Here is a 15302-nt window from a genome sequence, read left to right on the forward strand (position 1 = left end):
GTTGAAGCTTTTCCCTGATTATGTCTCCATAAGTACAGCATGTAAAACCTGCAGTGCTATGCCATTTTGTTTGGGGATTTAAGTAGCATTTTGTGCATTTGCATACATTTGCATATTCCGAGAGGTATTATCATTATTATATTTTATTATGTCACTTATCTCTGGGCACAGTTTTTATGCTACGAAGATGTTCCATATGTTAAACCATGAGGAATTTTTGGAGGATGTATGCTTTTACTTTTGTTATTGATACTCTTAATACCTTTTGAATAATTAACATTTAATTACATATATACGTATATATTTGAATACAATTACATAGAATACTATTATATTTATAAGTCAACCACTGTGCACAGTAGAAATCCCATTCTAATTTCTAAACGCTCAGTATGACATGCTGATTAATTGTCCACACTCTCATATTCATGACATTTGGTTTATGAGTTATGAAATACATGGAAGTCAATGAAGACTCATCCACTCCCATTGTGTTTGTAAGTCAGACACTGTGTACAGTAGAAACTCCATTCAAATTTCAAAATGTTTAATATGACATTCTTATCAAACATGCACACTCTCATAATGATGACATGTATAGTTCATGAGTTATGAAATACATGGAAGTCAATGAAGCCCCATCCACTCCCATTGTGTAATACAATGACTGTATACAGTAGGAGCTCCATTCAACTTTTTATATGCTCAGTATGACATGCTGATCAAATACACACACTGTCATAATGATACACAAATAAATGCAAAACTAATCGGCCTATCGGCTGGCAGCAGTCACACACATTTTCTCCAGGAAATGCTGCTTTTCTAGTTTATTTTGTTAACCATTCACTTGTGCTTGTTGGTGAATTAATTATACATTTAGAGGCACTGATTTGTTCCAGTTTCCCTTACCAATGAATTGGTGCCAAAATGCTGTTTCATCATTTAGATATTTATCAGTTGTACTGGAGCACTTGGAGGTTAAGTGCCTTGCTCAAGGGCACTGCAACAGTAGCTGTTCAGGAATGAGAGAGAGTTTCCTGTTCACTGCAAAGTACCACTGGAGACGAGAAACAGCCTCATGGGTCCATGAATCTAGGAAAAGCCATCATATTTCCTTCTGGTGTTGCAAAGGAATTCAGTTGCAAAAACCTGAACATAAACTGTGAGTTTATAGTTTGCACAAACAATATCAAAAATATATTGTTTTGGTTGGCATGCAGGTCTCACCCGAGGCAATTTCCTAGGTATCTTAAAGGCGTGAGCATCAACCATTCAGCTCTCAGATGGCTTGATCGCTTCAGGTGGCTTATTCATCATAACAGCAATACAATCTGACAGAACACACCTCCTTTTTTATTGCTTAGTCATCATTATAAATATGAGACTTAACATGCAAATTGGATGAGGGCACAAACAACAAAAAATTGTTTATTTGTCCCATGCGTTTCTGGCCTCAGGGCGACAGCACTGGAGAAAATGTTTCTCATTTTCAAAGGACTCTTCACACACTTTGGATTTGAAATTCTTGCAAAACAGGCACTGACTAAGCCTGTCACAGAGTGGCGGCTATGCTCACCGCTGTACCAGCAACGTGTGAGGACAAAAAGTTGGATTTCAGCTTATTTTAATAGGGGACATGAGGTTTGTGTCACCGTAAAGTAAGTAAGTAAAATGTTCATTATCAAGTCTAATAAGTTCAAGTTTATTTGAAGCCTAATATCACACTTTACAGTCTGAAAGGAGTTTATATGCCCACACGTTTACAACAAGCAGAACGACGCCCCCTGACTTAATTCTCACGGTGGGCAAGAAAAACCCAGCTGTAAATAACTGAGGTGAAAATATTTTGCACACAAAATACTTTGTACAGACATAGAGTCAATTCGACATATACAGTGACTATGTAAATGCTCCAAAGTGGCCTGGCAAAGCCTAAATCTGCTCCCAGTATAATTACAGATTTCCCATATTGTTACATCCATGTTTATCCAGCTCAATAAACAGCAACCTACAATATTCAAGTTTAAGGAAAAAATTGTGACTGTTTGAACCCCATTAAAAAGAAGCAAACCCCCCCAAATACACAACAGCTCGACAGGACCCTGGTTCAAAATTTCACATTTTATCTGTTCTTTTAACAAACAGCACATGTTTCCTGTAAGCGTCAATAACCGCACAAGGTTTCTGAAAATGACTGCTTTTACTTTGAGTCGCTGGTTGTGTCCTGCCCTCCCCCATTCCAGCCCTGTGGTCCTATACTGTCTCTATTATAGGGTTATAAACAAAGTTACCAGAATTAGAGCGGCACGGCATCCAGTTGTCAGGGCCAATCCCAGATGTGGGCTTTGAGAGGGACCATGTTGCAGTGTAATTTAGCACTGGGGCCACTCACTTGCACGTTACCCCACCCCCCGAAAACGCACCCTCACACACACACACACACACACACACACACACACACTTCTCTCTCTGTGCTTTGTGACTACATTATATCCTCTATAGGATATTATGTGCAGAACTGTTGGTGAAAGTGTGAAGTCTTCATCGGTATTTCATTGAACTTTTCTGTAGGTAAAAGAAACTGTCTGCCAAAAATCCTCTCTGCTCCATGTCTGCTGCACATATAGTCAGGAAAACAGAAAAAATCTTAAAACAATAGAGGAAGCAAAAAAAGGCCCTCCCTGTCTCGGCCGCTGGTGTAAGATAAAGTGAAGTATTTGTTTCCCAATGCAATAAAAAAAAAAAAAAAAAAAAAAAAAAAAAAAAAAATCTCGAGAAACCTGATTTAATTTTTTTTTTTTCCCATTTTTTTAAATTTCCATATATTTAGCTTTGAATGCTAAATATGTGTGTATTTGAACCACACTATACCTAAAGTATTGTTGCTTACTGCAAAGAAAACATAAGTCAAGATAGCTGAGAGCCAGTAGATTATATGTACATACTGAGATAAGAAATGAGGAAGGAATCGGGCAGTGGGACAGACAGAGTGATAAGCAGACAGAGAAACGGGGCTTTTGTCCTGTTGGCTCCAAGAGCACATGGCCTTCATCTCAGATCACTTTTTGACTCCAAGCGCCAGACAAAACAGGAAATTGGGGGGCATTTGGGCAAAAGTCTAGCCTTTGACCCCTGAACTATACCGCTCCCTGTCTTTGAAGTTAACAGAGAGAATCACAAGTAATTACATGCAACACAAAGCATGCTCCCTTGAATATCCAGGCCCCCGCTTCAAACAGAAGAAGAGCTGTAAGTGGGTCAGGGAGCGAGGTGGGTGTCGTCTTCTCCGAGTTCATCATCTCCGCTTCTTAGTTTTGATTTTGATTTCTTCTCTGGACCAAAGTGACTCCAACTCTGTTCATAATTTGGTGAAGGAGTGGTCAGTATGAGTAAAGCTATACGTATCTTCTTTCTTGTTTAGACAACAAAGATTTGATTTGAACGTCTGGTGTAGCCCGTGTTATGGGAGTGTGTCGGTGCTCCCGGGGCTCGATGTTCCCTCAATGTAATGTTTTATTTTTCATACACCATTTTCAAACACCATTTCAGATATTATCGACTGAACATGAACTATCAGATTAAGCTTTTTTTTGTAAGCATACCAGAGGACATGGAGATTATTTTCTTTTTATCTTGAAACAGCATTGGATTGTGTATGTCTAATGTTTAATGTTATGTGTGTGGCCACATTTGTTGAGACCAGCACTCATATCAAATGTGTTAATGTTGTGTAATGTTAATAAAAAAGTGTATTTGAGTAAGATATTATCTTTCGAAGCAGCTTGACCATAAACACTGTCTGAGATATTTAGTGAACATATACTAACAGATTATACATATAATAGAGGCGTTGAAACTATTCTTCTGTTTACATTTGGACAAAATTGGACAGAGTGTAGATGGAGCGGTTCTTAGTTTGAGAAAAATACACTAATGAACCACAGGACCTTGGGAACAGGAGGTGGATCCACGTGTTACAACTGCAAGAAAGAAAGCACGTCGAGCTTTGTTGTAGGCATTTAAAATGCACCTACAACAAAGTGTTTCATTCTCTCCCTGATTCCCATGCTTTCTCTTGATAATAACAAATAAATATCAGTATTTTCAGCCTCATCTGTCATCTCATCTGGCAGCGTTCAGTCTCATAAGGAGCTGTCAAAAATTCCTGCTGTACTCCACTTTGTGTGTGTGTGTGTGTGTGTGTGCTGTGACAGCATCCTGAGCGTCAGACTTGGTGGCAAATGCCCCACCGTCCTCAGAGATTGTCACCTCCATTTTACATCTCCGTGCTTTGCGCCTCGGCAGCGCCTGCAACCACAAAGCGGTTAGCGAGCTCGCTCCCTGCATCTGCTCCTGTCTGTCACCGCCTGGAAATGGAGGACAGTTTCCAGAAATCAATAAAGGCAGAAATGTTTTGTGTGTGTCAATGTGCCACAGCCTTTAACAAAGCAATTTTATGAGCAATTTTATTGTGCAGTGGTCGGTGACTTGTACCACCTTCCTGTGTTTATCTAGCCCTCCTGTTATGTTCACATTTTTGAACATCTTTTATGTTTGGAGTCAATTTGACCCCTGCAGTTTAAACTTTCACAAAATTATTGTAACTAAAATTGTTACCAAAGTTTATGTGTTAAGTACTTGATGTTTTTTTGTTGATTACCTAAATAGCCCTTTAAATAAAACATAACTCCCCACCACCCCACTTATACATCCAGTATTCCTATTACGCGACAATGGAAAAATATTCAAATCACCATAAAATCTCACTGATTGACCTAAAATTGGAAAGAAACATTAATTTTTGGTGTTTTAATGGCTTTATATTATTTCTAAGTACAGATTTTTGTTATTTATAACCGATGCGTTACAAAGTGTGTACAGGACATTGAAAACATATCATCATGTCAATTTCATCTTTACCCGGTAGAACCCATTACATTAGGAACACTCATTAAATATGAAGCAAAAAAAATGATGTTAATCATTTATTTAGAGACGTTAAACATTGGCTGGGGTCAAATTGACCCCAAACATAATAGGAGGGCTAGAGCATCTGATTTACTTAGAATATGCTGGACTGAATAAAGAGTGACTAATAATGAATAATAATGTTTGAAAGTGTTCGCACATAAATGCCGCCCTGAAAATGAGCTACCCTGTTGGCAACTTACAGCATTTTCACAATACGCTTGGTCCTTTCCTGACACGACTAACCAAAGTTTTGCTATCACTGGTGGCATGTGGCCATACAGATTAGGAGTCAAATTAACGCAGCATAAAATGCAATCTTTGCCATAAACAAACCACACGCTTTGCACTCAAATGCCCATTTTTTCCCACGGTGCCAGAGTGCCCAAGGGTTGCAGACCTCTGGAAGAGAACACATGCTCTAATTTCCTCTATTTTGTTTAGTTTTTGGTTGTGTGTCAGTTTTTGTGCCAATTAATGCATGGACATTGGCAACTTTATTCATCTTCTTTAAATGCGATCTCTCACTCTGTAACACCACTCCTATATAAGCATGTTTAAATACCAATAAAAATAATTGCTCACAAGAAGTAACATTTATTTGGATGGTTCAGTCATGATTATAAACCATGAGGTGACAAAAGTAGATGTACTTGTCCATTTCTAACATAAAACAAACCCTAACAATAATCCTGACCCAGACACTGAACATTTCGACCAGTGGTTCTCAATCTGCGGGTCAGGACCCAACAGGGGGTTGTGAGATACTTTTTGGCAGTCGCAGGATGATTAAGACACAAAGGAATGAAAAAAACATTTTTAATATGCAAAATTATCATGATTTTTTTTTCAGTATTACTCTTGCTTACTCTTACACCATTAGCCACTGGTTTATTTTAAGGGGTCACAAGCCAAAAAGATGGAGAGCCACTGATCTAGACTGCTTTTCACAATATCTGAGATTAATTTCTCACTGACATGTTTTAGTCACTTGATATGAAGTTGAATACCAGCAAAAAAAAAAAAAAAAACCTCTCAAAATGAAGCATGGCTGGGTTTAATACAGGCATAAAAGCTGAGGACAGTTTTCACTGATGAAGCTGGAATCCATGTCAAAAATCGTGCTTATTAAGAATCTGTCCTTCAACAGAAGTTTCATGGTTTACATGGTTCCTCACTAAGTGACCATTAATTTGTAGCATTGAAGAGTCAGAGAGCACAAATTCACATCAGGCCAAGTGAAAAAAAGGAGAAAAAAATAGAAAGACTTCATCAAGTGCCTCTTTTTTTTTTTTTTTTTTTTTTTTTTTTTTTAAATCCAAATGAAATTATACCCCATTTCACCCCTTGGATAAAGTATTGTTTGTTTTGTTAAAATATGGGGAACCATGTGAAACCAGCCAATAAAATCTGGATCCAAAAGGACATGGAGTTTCAGGACTCCAATTTCTTCTTCTACTTTTTAAATTTTCTTTAAGTCTGTCTGGCTTTTATTTGCATCATTTCTTGTTACATAACCTTTCTTTATCACACGTGAATGCTCGAAGGACACACCAATAGCTGAACTATCTCTTGTTTGGGCTTGCAGTTCTTATTACTGGTTGATTGTGTGATGCAAATTAAACATTTTAAGCTTATTATACTGTGACATCATTTGCAAGGCTCTCTGGAGGATAGTGTGTGTCTGTGTGACTAATGTAAATGTAATGGTGCAATTATCTTGATGGGAGAAGTTTTAACTGTTAGGAGAACGCCATGGCTCGCCTTTGTAATTTAATATCTGGTTTCTGAAGACTGACAGTTTTAAGTGCGGTATCATGCGGAAATTATTTTGTTGTTGTGCCTGAGATTTTGGGAATAACATCTACGTACACAGGGGGGCCTCTGGTCATGCTGACATGTAGTTTGTGACACAGCAAGTCCTTGAACAGAACTGTTTGCACCTCTGGACTATCTGAATTTCAGCAAAACACGTCTGCAACATCAAAAAACCCTAAGAATGTCAAGGTTTGTTTTAGTCATCAATCTTCATTGGTATACAATAAATTTCTTGTATTTTTCGAGCAAATCCTCGCTGACAGAGTTACAACCTTGAAGGAAAAATGTCCTGTTTTGCATATTTAACTTGGCTGGCCACAGCGACCACATGCTGCAGTCTCATGATGAGCCACATAGTTTTTGGAGCCTATGAAAATTAGCTTCACATTTTTCTTGATTTGGAAGTATTTCATTTACTTCAAGTGCTTAATTTTTGAAGACATCTACTTGAGGTCATTCTAGGACAAACTGGTTAATCCGCTGGCAGGCAGTAGAGATTGTGCTCATAATAAATGTTCTGCTCTGGGGCAAAATCGATTATAAATAATTCACTCTGTAATGAATGCAGGAATCGTTTACAATGCTTCACATACACATGCATTTGCATTTTTATAGTACTGGATAATTACACACACACACACACACACACACACACACACACACACACACATATACACACATGGAATTTGCTTGAACTTCAGTCTTGTTATACTAGATATTTAGAAATCAATGTTCAAGCCAGGATCTTGAATGAACCATGCCTACATGTACTTGCAATGCGATATAACTTCAATCTTGCTTTTCCATTCCTGCTTACTTCAGTACTTCCACCTTGTATCTGCATTTTTCTGTACCTCCTATCTCAGTCTGAAGCAGCACCTCAATCAGCTGCGTACTTACTTTATTCAAACTGCATGTAAGCATCTACCAAGGCTCAGGCCTTCAAGGTTTATAAGTGGTTTATAATTTAGCCTATTAATTAGGTTTTAAACACTTCATAAATCATGAATAAACAATTATAAACAAGTTTTAACAGTCGTCATGCATCAATGCAGGCTCACTATTTGGCAGGCCCAAGTCCCCACTGCACTGCATCTGCTCTGTTGAATCTCAGGTCTTGCTGGTTGCTTAGCTTACTGGTACCACTTTACAATAAGACTACCCTTAAAGTGAGCCTGCAACGACGTGTGAAAACTGTTATCAATGATTTATGAACCTAATTGATAACCCAATTATAAACCATTCATAAACCCTTCATGAGGGTTGTGTTACTGTAAAGTGGTGCCAGTGAGGGGGACCTGACGTCCAAGCAGCCAAAGCTTATTCTCTACATGCAACCAGGGATTTGTGATGGACACACCCAACTGTCGACAAGATGTCACAATAAGAGACCGGTGTGACCCCTTAATATCCCTGTCAGTGACTGATCTGAGATTGGGAAAATCCCTGAAACAGGCCACTTGAATAGTCCTCCGTTTGTTTTTTGGGACTAGCCTTCAGTTCATTTCTGCTGTCTTGAAAAAAATGAATAAATAAATGAAAGTCAAAGACCAGGGGTATTTTCTAATTGTCTTAATTTGATGGCAATTTCTTGTAATTTAATTTTAAACATAAAGTCATAATCATTGCAAATATGATTTTCTGGTCATGTTTTTCTTTTCATTTTTTCTCATTTTATGTTCATTGTCCTGTAATTTTATTTTTTTCTGGTCTTTACTAGTAGTTTTAAGATTTTTTTTTTCCATTTCTGCTTTATTTGAGACAGGAAAGGCAGAGGGAGAGAGGGGATGACATGCAGCAAAGGGTCTGGGCTCGGATTCAAACCCGGGACGCTGCAGTCAGGATTCAGCCTTAACCTTTTACTCTGTTTCTGATCTTTCTTTTTTTTTTTTTTCAAATTGTTTACTATCTATCAGACAGTTTCCTGATCTTTTTTTGTAAATTAATTTTAAACATGTAATGGTTTCAGAGGGTTTAATAGAGAAGAAGTTACTGTGGCCAGTGCCTTAAGTCATTGTGTCTTTAGCACGTTTGTTACAGCAGGACAAATGATAGAGCACGTTTACATGCACACCTTATTCCTGTATTGGGATATATACATTTTGAAAGGAAAGTCAATAATGCCTTGTTTTACCCAGAGGCCCCTGCCCCCCTTTTATTTTCCAAAACTGGTCCCTGGCCAGGACACTTGAGTATCCTGTCCTGGAGTATTGCCTTCGATTTCTGGGAATCCTAAACAAGATTTTGGTGTGTCCCACTTTAAGGGTCATTTTCAAAATTGTGTAAATTGCAACTTGTTCATTATGTAGCAATGTGGTATCATGGGAGCTTGTTGCAACATTGTGTGACATGGTGTCATTTTCAAAACGGTTAAGCATTTTTCAGCTACTCATGAATCAGATAATGAAATAAAAATTAAATTTTATTCTTTTATTCATTCGTGCATTTTCTCCTCCTCTTAATTCTTCCTGGGGTCGGCAGGGCTGCAGCAGAAGCCAAGGCAAAGAGAAAGATAAGAGTAAAGCTTGCATCTTAAATTCAAGTGCAGATCCACTGTGTCAGTGGTGGCCATTTGTGACAGGGGCTTGGTGGCTGACAGGTTCAATTTGTGGACTTGAATTCAGATGGTATATCTTCTGGAGGTTGGGTTCCTCACCTTGGAAACACCGAGTGGAGGAAAAATTTGCATGAAAACATTACGTGTCAGCAAAACTAGGACCCAGCGTGATGCTAACTGGCCATACTGTGTTTTCTTTGATCTGAGCACATCAGTTTTCCAAATCTCAGATCCTCAAGCCTCATTTGTTATAAGCCCACTGCATTCTGGCCCAAAATCAGTCAAAGAAAGCCATTTGTCAAACTGATGTTAAAATATTTATTTGAACTTCACTGAAATGTCAAATCCTGAAAGTAGAGCTGGTCCAGAATATTGATAATGAAGGATGTCATCAAGCATCAAACAGCCCCTGTGTGTCATTAGGATAACATAATTATAAAGATTTAAGCCTTGTAATCACAGAGATCTGCATTGGGCATTGGGATAATTTGATGGTGGTAGCAGCCAATAATAATAATAATAATAATAATAATAATAACAATCTAATGAAGTGGGGTGGAGCATGAATGGGCATAGGGTTACATTATTGTGAAATACAACTAGCACATAATCGTTAAATCATATAAATGTCTTCTATCTGTAACGCTGATTCCAACAAACACATTTGGTGTGACATATAGGACATCATCCATCAACTCGTGCAAAGGCTGACCTCACTAATGCTGGCATTAACATTAATGAGGGTTTACACACTATTTACACAGCTCGCGTTTCTGGAGTTGTGTTACTCGCATCACCCTTCTCCATCACTGTAAACCCTCCCACCCCAACCTCCTCTTCATGCTATTAGACATATAATGGAAGTCCAGATTAATGGTTAATTTCCAGGAAACCCCTGAGTACTGTCATAAAGAGCTTTCCATTAATTAGTGGCTGTGTTTCTCAGAATGGAGCAAGAGAGGGAACAGTGATTAATGAGCTAACTAGTGCAGCCAGTTTGTCGAGCCCCGCTGGTGAGCGTGAGAGTCAGACCCGCAAAGAGAGAGGAAGAAAAATAAATATGCGGCTCTAGAAAAAGTGCATGGAAATTCATTGAAAGGGTAGCTGAGTGCAGTTTCAAAGGGATGGTGGAGCATTAGTGCTGAACTGTGAGCGAGAGGGCAGAGTGTGTCTTGATTACGCCCTGCCTGGTGCCAGACGACCAGCAGACGAGGATGGGCGTGTGCTCAGCGGAGAACCGTTAACAAGGAAAGCAGTTTAGGCGGCTTCTCGACTTATTTCACTATCTTGAGGTGCAAGGTTCACTCTGCTGAGGGTACTTTGGGATGAGGTGTCACATTTCAGCCTATTTACAAGTTTATGGTGTAGTAAGATTTACGCCGAGGTGCAGACAGACATAGATATTGTGGAATAAACAGAAAATAAATGAAATTCTGGACCATCCTTTGGCTGGTCCAAAAACAAAAAAAATCTTTCCTATGAAGTAAATCTTTCACATGCAAAAACGAGCATCCTTTTTTGGACAGTGCATGTCTTATGCAATCTTGCACACCCCTTTAAGGGTTCTGAATGTTGTTCACATCTTAAACTAAGTGAGGAGAAGCTCCAAACAGATAAATATTTTAGCTGGCTAATGTTACTAACCCCTGGCAGCCTTTCTCTGCAGAGAGATTCCTATGGACTTGAGATTAAGAGGGCAGGCTGGCGTGGGTCCAGAGGTCTGGGCAGACATTATCTCCAGCACCCCTGCATGTTTTCATAAGGGGGCCTCCTAGTCTTTCCAGGCCTGGGCTGTAAGTGGCTGGGAGTGGATAGTAGGACTCAGACGGGAGTGTTTGTGTGTGTGCGTGTGCATGAATGTTTATGTATGTGGTGTGCATGTGTGTGTGTGTGTGTGTGTGTGTTGAGTATGCTGCCGCCTTGGTGGGGCAACATGCTGTCTGCCAGGTCTCTGGTCTAGAGGAGAGCCATTAGGGGAGCAATGAAGCTGATGACATGTTGTTCCTGTGACAGGCCGCCTGGCCCCACACTCTCTGCACTGCTACTGCAACTGTGGGAGCCCGCAGGTCTACAAGTGGACAGACACAGAGACTGATGGACGGGGTTTATTTTAGGAGGTGGTCTGGTGCCGGACACCCTGTCTACTCTCCTACCAACCATCACCCCCAACCCCTCCCCAACACACACACACATGCACACATAGCCCCAACTTATCTCCCTATATACACCGTTAGCAGGCAGCCCCTCAGACAGAAGCACATTTTTACACAGGAACTGTAGCAATCGCTTGACTGGCACCAACGCGGCGAAGTTTACACACTGATGAAATGACTCAGGGTCAGTTGATCTGTTTGGTGAGTGCATGGCAGAACAAAGAGAGAACATCACTGCTACAATCTCTGTCTTAGCAAGTCATTGAGTCTCGTCCTCGGTTTTAAAACCGTGTTTTGCCTCAAGCAAGTGAAATAATCTGCTATTTGGAGGAGATGATCCCACTTGTTTCCATTGCTAATCAATTTGTTCCCAGCATTTCCCAGAATCATTTTTCATTTTGTTGATACTAGTTGGCTGCCTTATTCTGCCTTGTTTCAACATGTATATACTTGTTATTTGTACTTATATATTTGTACTACAACTTATGCTACACTTTATAATTCCTGAAACAAGTGAAACTGCACAGGAAAAAAAGTGGCTGAGGATCCCCTTCTGGGTTTTACAGTGTAATTTTAATTTTGTTAAGATAAAAAAAGATCAGTCGGCTAGTTCTGTGAGAAGAGTTTTGGGCATTCATTCAGCAAAATATTATCAGCAAAAATATTAAAAGCAAATTAAAGCAATTAGAAACAAAAATATTATCAAATTTAAGTGAAATTGTTCTCAACCCTAGTTCAGTACTTTCTTTCACCCATACACTTATTTGTTTTTTAGGAGGCAATATGCACAGCAATAAGTACCCTTGCAATTAGCCTCATGTGGCATTTGATACCAATATTGAGAGCTGGAAGAATATAGAGACACAAAAACACGAATATCGATGGTTTCTGGTGAATAAGGGCGGCTGATGTTGAACAATAAATGCTCCTGAACTTCTCAGGGGTGTGTGTGTGCTACAAAGAAATACATTTTTGCTGAAATGATATATTGCTTTAGTACAACAATTGGCATTTCCCATGGCTGAAAGTCCCAGTGGTGTTTGTAGAGCCACTGAAACACTCAACTGTGGGGAGGCTCTTCCAAAACAGTTCCCTTTTCCCTGTCTGCATCCCTGCGTCTGATTGAGTTACATGGGGGAACACATTTTGAACAGGTGCCCAGTGAACCCCTCCCCAGCCACACACACACACACACTCACACACACACTACCCCTCTCCTTTCCCCCTTCTTCTTTGACTCACTGATCCTGTCATTGTAACATGACTCCCACACACAACAGAGTCTTCAGCCAGCCCTGTAGTCCCTTACATACTCCAGTGGAGTTCGGGCACGCAAAGACTGGTACACAGCACATAGCTGGACATGCTACCGACACGCAAGTTAACTATTCTGATATGAGGTGCAAACGGCTATCCGCCACTAACACTGCACTAATCCCACGGCCACAATGTCCACTTGAAGCAAATTGAAGAGCTGTTAAAATACCACTCACATGCACAGGCACAGTGACGGGCGATGGTATGATGGGCACGGTGCCAATGGGGATACCCTAACCAGTCTCTCTACCCGTCATGCCTCTCGCTATTTATTTCATATGTTCCAGGCTACTCTGCCATGTGTACACTTGTTATTTTGGCATCAGAGGATGAGATTTATGACTCAACGTCTACCAGTATCCCTTTGTGAGAAATCATGAGCATCCATCAGTGAGTGGCACTGCTGTACCTGCAGCATGTCAAAGATCGCGCCTTAAAGCAGAACACTGCTTAAAAGCTGCAAGGTCCTAGAGGAGGTAAACCCCTGAGGCTGACTTATGGTTTTGTGAAATCTCCAGGAAAAAAGTGAGTGATAAGAGTTTTTAATTCAATGAGAAAATGTGATGAAATATTTGTTCATATTTAGGGTTCATATTTGGTCCTTAAGGGGGCAAAAAACAATTTACAATTTATACTCAAAATTAAAGCAGACATTAAGCCTGCCACCATCAAACAGCAGGGTATATCCCTGAAATTATTTGAATCTCCAGTGACACCTCCGACTCTGCCGCTGATTTGGTTCAACAGTTTGGTGAACTAACTGGAGACGGTACTAAGGCCATATCCATGATGTTTTTGTGTTGCATCCACCCGACACCACAGCACACTATAGTGTTTTCAGACCATTTTCCGGAAGCCCACTGTTGACACTGAAACATCCTAAAATGCCTAAAGCTTAAGGTGAAAAAAAAAAAAAAAACAACAAACACATTTTCACTAGGCTGCTGTTGGATTGCTAGGATTGTTTTGTCTCTTACCTGAAAGCTGAAAATGTGGTGAAGCTACAGACTTTCAGTTACAAGGTAAGCTGCTTCTAATAAACTTTTTCTGTCTTTATTGTGACAGAGGCACAGAACGTATGGTTTCAGAAACGCCATGAAGGAAGCTGAAGTGTACTGTAAACAAACTGCATGTAGTATGATTTAATGTAGCTTTAAATGCCCCTATTGAGCATGCACAGGCCTACACACATGGCCTGTCCATGCTTAAACCACGAACTAGATAACATGACAATCCTGTGCTAGTGTTTTTGAAAGGCTGCACATGCCCTCTCCACATTATCATGATAGGCTGGTATTTTTAAATTCACACAGTTTGGAGAGCATTTTTGAAAAGCAATGTTTTCGCAGATGGAAACCATAGTGGGCCAAAATGGACAAAAAAGATGAATTTTCAAATTTACCTCACATAATGTGGACATGACTGAAGTAGGACTGCTCCCTATAATGAAAATATTCAGTTCTCCTAATATTCTCCACAGTGCACAGCGTATAACACATCCTATTTTACTGTTTGCTAACATCAGTTCTACCATTATTGCTTTCACAAACTGAATGTTTGGCCTGATGGGGGCACTAGAGGAAAGGTCATGTGGCTGTAAAAAAAACAGTAGCCTTCTTCCTCTAGGGGTCATGAATGTGCAGGGCAGATTTGAAGGAACAGTTTTCCAGTTGACTCACTCACAGCCAGCATCTGCAGAATATACACAGGTGAAATAATTTGAATGCCACACATTGTGCAGCTGACATTCAGGAAAAACAAGAGTTTTTTTCCTCAGTCACAGTAAAGGTGAAAATAAAAAAAATCTCACTCCTGTTTGAGCTGGACTTTGATGCCTCAATTCAGTTCACAAACAAGAGAGATCCAGCTGACACAGGCACTAATACACCACACCACTGGAGGATACACAAGTGTTTGTATTTTCACAGCACACCCCTCATCCAGTCTGAAGGTAAAACCTGGAGCAGAGGAGATGCTCAGTTCCTCAACATTGGCTACTCTGAGCTATTAAAAAATGGGGAGGTCTCTTTACCTTCTGAACTCCACTTCAAAAGGTATTAACCCTTTAATTGTACTATTATTATGACATTATCATAATGATCATCATAAGAACCATGATGACACATAATTTCATCTATCAACACACCAGCTAAATTCTCACTGATATCTTTGGAGAAATTCACATATTATCATCTCTCCCTCTCTTTTTAATAGTAATAGGTTTAGACAGAAATTGAATGTGCTCTTACCATTCAAAGTAATGTATTTATGTTTTAACACAGTTTACCTTCTCACCGCATGCCCGGTAAGTCATGCACATAAAGTATCTACCGTTTACCTCTGTGCTGGCGATAAACGGAGCGACACGCTGTGGAGCTTTTCAGGAGAGGGAAGGAGGATGTTGCGTCTTTAAGAGTTAAGAAACTTGAAACCATGTTTGCGCAACAATCAGTGCGGCTCCCAGCCGCCAAAGTGTCTAGACTGGC

Source organism: Myripristis murdjan, chromosome 3, assembly GCF_902150065.1.
Source record: "Myripristis murdjan chromosome 3, fMyrMur1.1, whole genome shotgun sequence".
In the NCBI taxonomy this organism is placed as follows: Eukaryota; Metazoa; Chordata; class Actinopteri; order Holocentriformes; family Holocentridae; genus Myripristis; species Myripristis murdjan.